This window comes from Natator depressus, chromosome 13 (genome assembly GCF_965152275.1).
Source record: "Natator depressus isolate rNatDep1 chromosome 13, rNatDep2.hap1, whole genome shotgun sequence".
In the NCBI taxonomy this organism is placed as follows: domain Eukaryota; kingdom Metazoa; phylum Chordata; order Testudines; family Cheloniidae; genus Natator; species Natator depressus.
Window position 1 is genome coordinate 30,077,422 of NC_134246.1, and position 12,903 is coordinate 30,090,324.

Sequence of the window (12,903 nt, forward strand, 5' to 3'; positions counted from 1 at the left end):
TTTGAGGTATCTTAAATTGAAATAGGTCACTATTGTATCCATGTGTGGGGTTGTTACTAAACGCCCACAGCTTACTCCCTTTGTGCAGTTTGCTTTCTGCATTTCATCCAGCTTGGACACTGGGCACTTCCTGGCAGCAGCTCTACCTCTGCTTCCACGCGGTAGCACAAAGCTGCAGTATGTGCCTTTCAAACATTTCAGTGGAGGGTTACAATCTACCTCCCTGGAAGCAAAAAGAGTTTTCACTCTTAATTAAAGTAGTAATTAAAAATCTCTTCTACTCATGTAAGGTTCTGTTGACCTCTGGAAAGAATCTAAGTTTAGGGCTCACAGGACTCAGCAGTGTTCCTTTAAGACAACTTCAGAGAAGGTCTTAGAAACCTGCCTGGTTCCCCTGTACTCAACACACCAAATCCACATTCCTTTATTAATGGATCACCAGGAGCAGGAGCCTGATCAGTCCTTCCCTCTCTCCTTTTCAAGAGCAAATCCCCTCCTGTAAATCGATGTGCAAGATACTAGCTCTTATCTCCAAGAACTCAGGCCAGAACGCCACAAGTTCATACAAAAGCACAAAGGCCCCTGAGCCAAGTCTCGCTGCTCTGCAAGGCCAAAAGTTTAGCTGCTAGCCTCTTTAGTTTGTCTGTATGAGCAAATGACTTTAGAAATAAGACACACCATTAAATAAAATATTTTGCATCATCTACCTGTAAAACTTTATGTCCCTGGAGAAGTTATTATGGAGAAATTATTAAGAATCCCTCAAGGGATATTAATCTTAAAAATTATGAAACCACAATTCTAGGGAAAAAAATTTAGGCGTTTGTTTCTCGTTCAGAGATGCAACAGTGCAACATAAGGAACGTCTCCTCCATTTGTGAACACCATCAATTTACTGAGTCACTAGAAATCAGCGGATCGCAAAAAAGATATGCGTTATTGGATCTAGCAACATTGATGACAAAGGGCCCAGGAAACTACTGAAACCAACTACTAATAAAGACTGGTAGCACAGAAAGGGCCTATTTCCTAATTCTGATATATAAGAGAGAATGGAAAGAAGGGTTAATGTAACTAGTTAAATAAGGCACAGTTCTCTCCACCTAGCAAACTGCTATATAACACACTGAAATAGATTGTGCCAAAGCTTAATGACACCCTCTAAAAAGGACATACTTTAGTCACACACCACAGAAAATGGTGCAAAAAAGTTGGCTAATTTCAGAGGGTCAAGCTAGTTAATTGTTAACGTAGGTGAGGTGACCCCTGAAAAGGGACTGCTACTTTCTGAGAAATATCACAATCCATGGCTGTGTTTAGATGCTTTGGATGTTAAGGGAAAAAAAAAAAAAAAAAAAAGACAGCAACAATTTCCAAGACATTGTCCGCAGATCCCAATGAGTGAAGAACCAGGCTTGCACTGTCAGTCAGTTTAAAATATTACTGTTTATTTCGCAACATTTTAAATGCCACTACATAAGGCAGGGGTTGGCAACCTTTGGCACATCAGAGTAATCCACTGGCAGGCGGCAAGACATTTTGTTTACGTTGACCATCCGCAGGCACGGCCCCCCGCAGCTCCCATAGGCTGCGGTTTGCCGTTCCCAGCCAATGGGAGTTATGGGAGGGAAGGGGGGGGCGTGCCTGTGGCGGTCAACATGAACAAAACGTCTTGTGGCCTGCCAGTGGATTACTCTGATGGGCTGCATGCCGAAGGCTGCCAACCCTTGACATAAGGTGTCCACAGAGGTTTTGCTGGGATGTAATCCTAATAATATTGCATACTATATCATCATACTTTACACCTTCAAAGTGTTATACAGACATCATTCATTAACCTTCAACACATCTCTGCTATGTGCGCACACACCCCTTATAGAAGGGGAAACTAAGGCACAGATTGTTCAAGTGACACATCCAAGGCTCCAGAGGGAGTTGCTGACCTTTCCTTAGCAGGTGATTTTAAAAGGTTGCTCATTTACTCAAATTTATTTAACCTTTAACATCTCAAAACTAAAGAGAAGAAAGTAATAAGAGTCAGTACTGGAAGAACAATTTCTCTACCAAGTCAGTGAGGAGGACACCGGGGTATGGCAGCTCCAAAAAGAACTAGAGTAGAGGGGGGCAGTGCCTACAAGTGAACCAGCCAATTTTCTCCAAGAGGGATTTATTTCTTGTGCAAAAAAGAGTAAAGTCTGAAGCATTTGTGGTGCTGGGTGGCCCAGAATGAATTTCCTTCTGGAGAAGAACATGACAGAGATGCCACCCGAATGAAGTAAACAAAAGATCAAAGACAGCACTGGAGCAGCTGCTTTCTTACCTATAACATGGATATGACTGTGGGAACAATGTTAACGTGCTGCAGTGGGCTCACATGAGCACTGCTCAACTTTCCCTCTCATTTGGGCTATATTCTAACCAACCTGACACTGTGACAATTCAGCAATATGAGCAGTGCCACCTGCCAAGCATCTGTAAACCTGTAAATGAAAGGCTTTGAAACGAGAGGCAGTCTGGGAGTACTACTCTTAACAGTCAGGCCATTCCCAAAGACACCACTTCAATGAGGCCAGCAATTACAGAGAAAGGAATCAGAGCCTTCTATATAGATGCATAGGATAATCTAACCCTTATGGATCACCATTTAATCTGTTCTGCTACTCTACTGACCTAATAATAGGAACTCAACATTCTTTAGCCCCAGAAAGCATCTGCCCTGCTTCCTAAAGAGGGGGTGAGGGGAAGGAGGAGACTATGTTTTCACAAGAAGTATCTCAACTCACTCAAAAATAAACCGAGCACTTTCCATACCAAAGTTAGTAAAAGGATCTCCCACAACAAAAGCCAGCAGCTGTCCCAGCAAGACCAGCTCCCTGTGCACCTACAAAGAGTCAGTGTACTCATCCTCCTCAGCTCCTAACTTTACTTGAGTTTAGCACAATAGTCAGGAAAGTAAACTGATAAATAGAGAAAATCTTAGCTGTTAAGTGTGCCACTAGCCAGTAATATCAGCTGATGATTTGTCTTCATCTTTTTATATTGTTTGTCTGTCTCTCTCTGACTTCTCAGAACGTTTACCCTAAGAACCCTACTGATCAACACTAAGAAATCTATTCTGATTATCAGTAAAGTCACTGGTAAGGATACAGATAATTCCACAAAGTAATAATCAAAATGATTAGGATTAAAGCTTTGTAACATAACTGCTAGGTAACCCGGAGATGACTGCAGCATGAATGAGATGTGACTCTATTGTGCCAGTGATGCCATTATATTGTGACATGGCTGCAATGTCACAATAGATCTGCGTCTGCTTTGCATACAGCAAAAGAGGCAGAACAGATCAGGCAGTTCTGTAGGAAGAGTTGCTCCTTAATAGCATTCATTTCTATCTCCTAATCAATACAAGGTGGAAAATGACCTTGCTTGCCATAGGTCAGTTGGCAGGAAGCCCTTAAAGATGGTACCCTGGCCTTTGAAGGGGTTTCTCTGCTAGCCTTAAAGTTTTAAGACTTAATTATGGATTTACTTTGCTATAATTCTAACCAAAATAGAGAACAGACACCCAGAAATGCTGCACAGCCGATTCTCTTCTGACACAGCTAATAAACAGCTTTGCAATAGGAGTGTGTGGAATCCATACGTACATTCAAGGCAGCCCTCTTCGCCATCCTACTCGGGCACCATGGTACCCAATATCTGGTAGCATATCTGATTTCTAACTACTCGCTGGCAAACAAAGATCCTAAATCCCATCCGTTGCCCTAGACCCCTACATACAGCCACAGCGGATACTTTACATAAGACTGCACTGACTCTGGACTCCACCTGGCTTCACCTCCAACTGTAGCATACTTCCTTTGGGGGTTACTGGCTCACAGTGGCAATGGTTCGTCACCAGCTCAGATTTTCTGTAGGATGCCATCCGGGCCCGCAGTGCCCCGTGTCACTGCAAACGGGCTCGCTCCGGAGGGACTGCCCAGTGCCATGGTATCGGGCTGGTTGCACGTCGCACCACGCCAGCCCCAGAGCCCCCGCGGCAGGGGCACTGGCAGGGGCACACTTCGGCCCCGCACGCTGCCGGAGCATTGCGGCCCCCGCTCCCAAACGGCCAGCAAGGGATGCCCGCACCTGGCGGCCGGCGGGCAGCGCGCAGGTGAGCGCGCGAAGCTCCGCGGCAGCGGGCTACCCCCGCCCCCCAGGCTCGACCCAGCTCCGGCCAGGTACCGTCCCGGACGGCGGGCCGGGGGCGGCGGCGGAAGGGCGGAGCGCTGGACGCGGGCCACAACTTCTCCGGGGCAGACGGTCCCGCCCCCCTCACAGCGACCGCTGCCGGGGGGAGGGGAACAGCCCCTGCCCGCGGGGAGCCCGGCCCCGGGGGTGCCCGCAACCAGCCGGGCCGCGCCGCCCCCACAGGTGTGACCCGCCGGGCCGGGCCGCAGCCCAAGGACGGAGCCCCCCGCCATGGCCGGGCCGGCCCCCCCGCCGGCGGCCCCGCGCGGGCCCCGGCCGCCGAGTTCATTCATCGGGCGGCGCCCCGCGCCCGGGCCGGCCCCGCCAGCGCCGCGCCGCCGCCGCAGCCGAACTTGGGCGCAGAACTTACCTAAAATGGCTCCTGCGGCAGCCAAAGCCCAGCCAGCTATTATTTGGTGAAGTTTAGCCAGCCGCCCCGCGCGCGCAGCCTAGCCTGGCCCGGCCCGCCCCCGCGCCGCCGCCACTGGCCCCTGGCCGGCCCGCCCGCCTGCCATTGGCCAGCCGGCCCGTCAGCCACGCGCAGCCCCGCTCAAGCTTGGCTGCAGCGCGCTTATTGCTAGCTCCATTGTGCTCCTATTTGCATTGATGTGATCGCTGCTGGGATTGGCTGGGCCGGGGCCGTGCAGCCCCCCCCACCCCCAGCCCCTCGAGCCACCCGGCTCTGCAGCCCTTGCCCCGCTGCTTCTCGCCCCCTCTCGCCTTCCAGCTCTGTCGCGCAGGGCAACGGCGGCTGCAAGTTCCCGGGGCTTGGGGCGGGGGGCAACCCCGAATTTCCAGTGCATCCTCCAATCAAGGGGGGTTTTACTTGCTCCAACCAGGAAAAAAAAAAAACCTCTCCCCTTTGCATTCCACGTCTTTGCTCGCCTTTCATTTCCCGGATGTGAAATTTCCTGCACAAAAACACAATGTGTAAAGCTGGAATGTGCAGGGGTTTGCAGTGCATCCTTGCTCGCCGCGGGAGAGGAGGAGAAAGCAGGGCACAGGCAGGGATGCCAGTTGCCTGGGGCTGCAGCTCTTGGATGTTAAACTGCTAGGTACCACCTCTAACCCGTGCTGCCTCCCCACAAAATATCTGTCGGCTCGTGGCTGCAATGAGAGTTAATAAAATGTAAACGGAGCCCTTTATTTTCTAATGTATTTATTTACCCCTGGTATTTAATAGGGGGGCAGCCACATATGGGGCAAATGCCTGTAATTAAAACAGCACTTGGGTTCCTTGGAACCTTAATTTATGCTGTAAAAAAGGTAGAAATAAGCATGATATAGAGGGCCAAAGGCTCTCAGAGCCTCCTTCTCTTTCTGCAAACATGCTCCAATTAGGGCACTGCTCTTTGTTAGACTTGTTGCAGGGATGGTCCAAAGTACTCAGCTGCGGAGTGGTGAAATCTTCCCAAGTACCACTCAGAGTGCTGTGAAATCCTGCCTTCCACGAGAGAAGGGACAACAACAAACATAAGGGTTAGGTTCAGCCCTTGACCCCGCACAGTGATCAGATGTACTACAGGGGTCTTTGGAACAGGTTGTGACAGAGTCTCCGATAACCTGCCCCAGCAGAACAGGTTGGAGACAGCAGACGGGTCTTCGGGCCTCCTGTCTTTTCACCTTCTTTTCACCTCCTTGTTCTCATGAGATGCAGCAGTTTTTCACTCAGCCCCCCGGTTATCTTAAATACCACATTAGTTCTTCTGGTGCCCCAGCTCCTGGGAGCCACTGCGGTTCCTGGTGGCCACTACAATCTCTGTTCTCCAGCTCACCCCCAACATTGTCCATCTTCTGCTGGTTTCTCTCTCTCTGGGACGTCTTTTCCAAGTGGGATTAATGTCCCCCCGGTGAAGTGCCCAGAACTCATCAATTTAAATCTTTTTTTTCCCCTAGGGAGATACCATCCTGATTTTCACATGCCAGTCAATGAAAGCTCAGCACCACTGAGAGCCAGGCCAATAGACGTGTTTAACACCCTGTTCCAGCAACCACTTGCCTTTCCTTTGTGTCAGAGAAGCTCCCATACCATTACATCACAGATGTGACTATCTGTACCTTGTCCAGCGCTGCCACAAGCCACTCGTCATACCAGTGTGTCACAAATGGCCCTAATGTCTAAATTTCACTGACTCCCTCTGTGTGCTGCAGAATCTGATATTCTCTCCTTGGTAAATCATACTATACAACTTGCTGCTTCTTTTCAGCATGATTAGACTAGTGTTGTTCCAGTTTCTCTTATCAGCCTTGATTTTCCCCAGCTATTCCCATGCTCTGGGGTTGCCAAACAGTTGGGAATCCAAACAGTAACTTGTTTCACTTATTACTGACATTCATATTAACTGTTTATTTGCTCAATAGACATCTTGTAAATATGTACATTTTAAAAAATCTTAACACAGATTATTAAAATAGTGGCTCAGATATTCAAAACGAGACTGGGAAAACACCAGAAAATAGAATTTAGGGAATGATCCTGCATTGTCTGGGAGGTAAGCTAGATAACCTTTGAAGAGCTGATCTTTAGAATAGATCAGCTGGCTTTGAGTTACTGTGTCCTTAGAATAGCATAGTGAGAAGTTGTAGGAAATCTGCTGGAGATAATGTGCATGGATAATAGCCACCTTTCTTAATTATATACCCGAGGCACTGTCTTGCTTTAGAGCAAGATTCAGATACCCTTGCTCTTGCTGAGTAGCACCTCAATCTTCATAAATTCCCACTGGATCCTTTGATGTGTAAACAGGAATGTCGACTAGAACTAGGGAGGTAGTATTATCTCTATATATACCATTGATGAGACCACTGCTAGATTATTACTGTGTCCAATTCTGGTATCCGCACTTTAGAGAGGATGCTGAAAATTTGAAGATGCTTTAAAGAAGAGTCACAAGAATGACTTAAGATCTGGAAAACCTGCCTTACAACAAATGATTTAAGGAGCTCAATCTCTTCAGTTTATGAAAGAGAAGGATTAGAGGTGACTTGATTATAGTCATTTAGTACCTACAGAAGGAAAAATATTTCTGGAAACAGAAAGCTCATCAATCTAGCTGACAAAGACATAAGAAACAGTCGCTGGAAGTGTTAAACCATTGGAACAGATTGGCAAGGGATGTGGTGGAGTCTTTACAGCAAGACTGGATGTCTTTCTAAGAGATCTGCTCTAGTTCAAACAGAAGTTATAAACTCATGCAGGGATCATTAGGTGTTATTCTCTGGCCTGTGTAATGTAGGTCATACTTGATGGTCATAATGGTCCTTGCTGACCTTACAAGTTAGGAATCTATTAAAGTCTTATTAAACATGAGCCTACCCCACAGAAAGCAGGGGCCCTAATCTCCTCTCACTGGATACGAGTAATTCCTTGGGCATCAATAGGAGCTACTTGTAACCAGAGTGAGGGGAATAGGGCCCCAGCATGGGATCACCCCATCCCCTCTCACCTTCCTTGCCCATCTCAAAATCAATTCCTATGTGACCTACTGGTTCTCAAAACCCCCATTGCCAGGCTGCACTCTGCTGGACCTCCTGAGAGCTTTATGTATTCTAGCATCCTGCTACTCTTGGCTATGCACTCCCCCTGCACACTCACTCCACTCTAGGCCTCTTGCTGAGTGGTTGGGATCCCCCACCCTTCCTGCAAGCCAGACAGATGCTTTCTCTCTTCAGATCTCACTTTGAAAACTTCTGGTGCATTTGAATCTACAAAACAACCCTATAACTCCCCTTGCCTCCTTCCCCCCTTGCTGCCTCCCACTATTCCACTCTACATGGAGTTGAATCTTTACCCTATCCCCGTTCTGGGCATCACTTTCCCCCCTCTGACTACATCAGATCTGCTAGATCCAAATGTGCAAAGTGCTTCTCCCCAGACTCCTTTCCTTTTTGCCTCTATCTTTGCACCCCCTCTCCCTCTCTCTCTCTGCCAAGTGTTCCTGACCTCTCTGCATTTCCCTATGTCCTGCCTTCCCTCATCCTTTTCTTTACTCTCTGTCTCCAAATTAACTCCTAATTCTTTGTATGAAGAACTCTCTGAAAAGTAACTTGTATTTTTATTATCAAAATACCAACAGCAATTCATGTAAAGACTAATCACTTTTTAGTTCTCTGTGCTAAAAAAAGCACCTGAAACTGGTTAACAATCTTTGTGTTATAAATCCTGAAAAGATGGCTTTGCAATGGAAAGTCATCTGCCAGTTCAGTCTTTAGCAGGACTGTGCTACTAGGTTAGACTTCTCACAATAAAAGTGATCATCATGCCCAACACAAAGTAGATTTGGAAAGGCAGGTTTTGTGTGATGATATTTCACTTTGCTACTGATAGCATAACAGAACGGGGCTAGCACAGTGTGTGTCAAATCTGCAGAAAACACAGATGATTTCTGCTTGATCACTGCACACAGGCAGCACTGGTGGGCTCTAAGAATCTATAACTTTGGTTTGCCCCAAAGTTCTTACCTACATCTGCTCCCGTTAAAGTCAATATCAAAGACTCTGTTGGCCTCAAATAGGGTCCAAACTGCACTATTCCCACATACTCTGAGATCCAGAAGTGATCTTACCTCAAGACGTGTGGCCCCAGCAGTTAGCCTGTGTACTCCAGGGCAGACTAGTGATAATTTATCAAGCTCTAGGTCCTGCAAGGAGCTAAGAGCCCTCCACCCCATCCCATTGACCTTTGAAAGAGCTGTGAGCACCCAGCACATCCAGAGAGACACTCAGCATTTTTCAGCCCCACGCTGAAGAGAGTTGCTGTGTTGCCAAGAGCCAGAAAATGTAGTCATCCAAATGCAACTCACAGTATAACCATCAAAAACTGTCACTGATGGCGATTGTTACTCCTGGGGGAATTCTGCACTGAAAAATTAAAAATTCTCTGCAAAAAAATTAAAAATACTGCACACAACCTTTTAACATTATGCAGAATTCTGCATATTTTATTTGTCAAAATAACACTATATATATAACACAAAATAACACCAGTTTTGGTAATTTATTTTCAAAATATCTGTGAGCAACTATTTCTGTAACAATACAGACAACAACAACAAAAACCACAGGAGTAGAGAGTTAAGAAAAACCCCTACAACAACCCAGTTCCTGTTTCTCTGCCCTTCCCACACAGAGCCCAGCTGCAGGCCCAGACACCCACACCACAGGTCCCAGCTGTGGGGCACCCCCCAGCCCAGACATCCACATCCCCTCCCCCCAAAGCCCAGCCATGACCCCCCCCCAACACTTGCATTCCCTCCCCCTCAGAGCCCAGGGATCCAGAGGGAGAAACAGCCTGATGCTGGGTCCCCAGCTTCTATGGAGTTTCCTACATGCCGCCTCCTTCCTTCAGGGCATGCCAGGAACTGCAGCTGGCGGAAACCCTCCAGCTCCATCCTCCTCCCCTCCAGCAGTGTCTTCTATTTGTGAGCTGGGGAGCTGGGCTCTGCCAGGTCCAGTGGCCCCTAGTGGCAGCCAGAAGCTCTGCAGCACCAGTTCTGCAGGGGAAAAGGAAATTCTGCACAGAACATTAATTCTGCGCAAATTCTGCATTGCACAGTGTCCCAATCAGGCAACACAGACTCAGTGAGAGGAAAAGTAATGGACCCAGTGGGTATGCCCCTTCCCTTGATGGTGCCCTTTCTTCCTTTTCTCCCTATCGCTTCATGTCCGCTACTGGTGGCTGCCCTTCTACGCAATGACTCATTTCTCCCCTTTCCTACTGTCCCATACTGAGCTCTGGGTGCAACATGTAGCCTGCAAAGATCTGGGGAACTTTCTTTACAGAGCAGGATCTCTGATCTGTGGGAGGGAAGAGAGTGCCCAATGGTTGGGGATGTTTCAAACTAGACTGGAGAAAGCTCTGGAGAACAGACTGTGGGGAACAATCCTGAACTGGCCCCCGAGGGGGAGGTACTAAGAGGTGGCCTGTGCATGCTGGGAACCAGGCCTCAGGTGATAATGAAAGCCTCTGTATAAGAAGAGCTGCTTGAGTCCATTAGGGGATGGAGCTGGTAGCGGCACCAGCTAGAGGGAAGATCTGTCTGGAGAGCCAGCTGAGAGAATTAAGAACAGCCAGATGAAAGAACTGCAGGGAACAGAAAGGCTGCTGCAGAAGACCAGGGGTCAGGAGACAGGATCTAGCAGCCTGGGCTGGTTGAAAAGTTTCTGGAAAAAACTGTTTTTTGATGGAGAGTTGGATTTTGCTTAAAAGAGTGAGAAAGACCCCAAGTGTAATAGAATGCTAAACTGTATTATAATGTTCAACCACTAGGTAACACCATATGTAACATACCTTATATAAACATACAACACCTATCCCTGGCAGGCATTAAAGGATTTGTAGTGAACACATCTGTAGTAACTTCTTCTACAATGGAAGCTGGGTAGCCAGTCCATATCTGGTACAAACTGACCTGCAACCTCCAGTGTACAAGCAGTGTATTGCATGGTCTCAGAAGTAAAGGTAGCCTAACGGGTGCCAGAGGAGAGCAGAAGCAGCAAGAGTTGCAAACAGAAGGCACAAAGCAACAAAGGTTGCAGTATCTCATCAACATTCTACCTTCAATGCCCCAGAAAACTTCATCTTTGATAGACCTTCAGAATGAACAGACTGGAAGCTATGTTTTGCATTGCTTACAAAATTCCACCAGGAAACTGGAGATGTTCAGATATCTTCTTTAATGTATGCTATGTGGAAGCAAGCAGAGCATATCTTTAAATCCATTGACTTTACTGAGGACAGTCACAAAGATGACTAGGAAAGGGTTATGGCTATATTCAATGCATACTTTATACCTCAGACAAATGTGATTTATGAAAGAGAATGTTTTCACCAGAGAATTCAGGAACCAGGGGGAAATGTTGAATCTTTTCTAAGAGCTTTGCATACATTGACCAAAAGCTGTGATTTTGGAACCGCAAAACATGAAAATATCACAGACAGGCTGGTTATTGGGTCCAGACTGATTATTAAGTTATCGGATAAGAACCTTTCAAAACAGGTATAATTAAAGACAGACTTAAATTTATCCACACCTGTGCAGATAGCAAAGCAGTCTGAAATAGTCAAACAGCAAAACAAAAGACAGGAGCAATCTGAAAACCCTGAAACTAGCCTAGAAGCAGTAAAATGACATAACATAAATGTTGAGTCATTACCATAAAAGCCCTGAGGCTATAAGAAAGTCTTACTACTCAGCATTTCAGAGTAAATGCACAAGATGTGGAAAATTTCATAGCTCAAGATGTGTGTCCAGCTAAAGGTGAAATATATAATAAATGCACAAAATATGGACAAATATACCAAAGCAGTCAGGGAGTTGACTAATATTACAGACAATCAAGAGCTATTGTTTCTTGGATCTATCACTTTTGATGATACAGAACCTCCCCGGAGAGTGAAACTGAATATTCATGGAAAGACTACTGACTTTAAAAATAATCTCAAGAGACAATGCTGAACACCTTTATCGGACAGACCTTGAAAGAGACTAGTTGCAGATTTATGCGAATTCAGAAGACATCAGTACCTAGTCGTTGTGGGCTATTTTTCCAGGTATATAGAAATAATGTACTTGAAAGATATAACATGTCACAGTGTTATTGAGAAACTGAAGTGCACTTTTGTTCATTTTGGTATTTCTGAACAACCAGTGACAGACAACAGACCACAATTCACTGCAGAAGAATTTAAATAATTCTGAACAAAATATGATTCTGATCATATTACTAGCATATTACTAACGTTATCCACAAGCAAATGGTGAGGCTAGAAAGCTGTGCAAACAGCCACGAAAATCCTGTGGCAGCAAGATCCATTCCTTGGTTTTCTGAGTAGAGATCAACACCAATAGCAGCTCCTGAATATAGTACAGCGTAAATCTTGATGGGACGATAACTAAGAACTACTGTTCCAATTTTGGAAAATAATCTGTCTCCAAAGTGGCCAGACATGAAGAGAGTAGCCAAATCAGATAAAACATAAAAAAAAAAAAAACATTACAAACATTGCTACAACAGACATCACTCAGTTACAGAACTGCTGGGTCTAGTTTTTGTGACCACGTTTGTGTCAAACTAGATGGAGAAAAAGGATGGACAACTCCAGTTGTTGTAAAGAAAAAGAATTAATTGCCCAGATGATATGTGGCTAGGGCCGACAGAGGAGAGTTCAATAGAAACCATTTATTTCTCAGAAAGAACGATCAACAGATCAAACTCTACAGATGGTGGATACAAAACTCAAAGATTCCAAACCGACCAGAGCAGTCATTGTAAATAATGGACAGCCAGATGACCAAGTAATTAATGAGTATGGGTCATATAATTAGAAAAACAGTACAATTTAGATTTCAGAGTAGCAGCCGTGTTAGTCTGTATCCGCAAAAAGAAAGGAGGACTTGTGGCACCTTAGAGACTAACAAATTTATTTGAGCATAAACTTTCGTGAGCTACAGCTCACTTCATCGGATGCATGAAATGAGCTGTAGCTCACGAAAGCTTATGCTCAAATAAATTTGTTAGTCTCTAAGCCCTGGTCTACACTAGGACTTTAGGTCGAATTTAGCAGCATTAAATCGATGTAAACCTGCACCCGTCCACACGATGAAGTCCTTTATTTCGACTTAAAGGGCTCTTAAAATCGATTTCCTTACTCCACCCCTGACAAGCGGA

General features: G+C 46.0%; 1 protein-coding gene across 2 annotated transcripts in view; it reads right to left on the reverse strand.

Annotated features, from left to right (window-relative positions):
- CHD6 (chromodomain helicase DNA binding protein 6) overlaps positions 1-4,699 on the reverse strand; it is a 180,028-nt gene extending 175,329 nt beyond the window's left edge. Inside the window, exon 1 of one of the 2 annotated variants that reach the window (XM_074970360.1) lies at positions 4,604-4,699. The gene's annotated coding sequence lies outside the window, so the exon portion shown is untranslated. The remainder of the gene's footprint in view (positions 1-4,603) is intronic. The other variant, XM_074970359.1, reaches the window with a different exon arrangement.
- Positions 4,700-12,903: the final 8,204 nt, after the last annotated feature.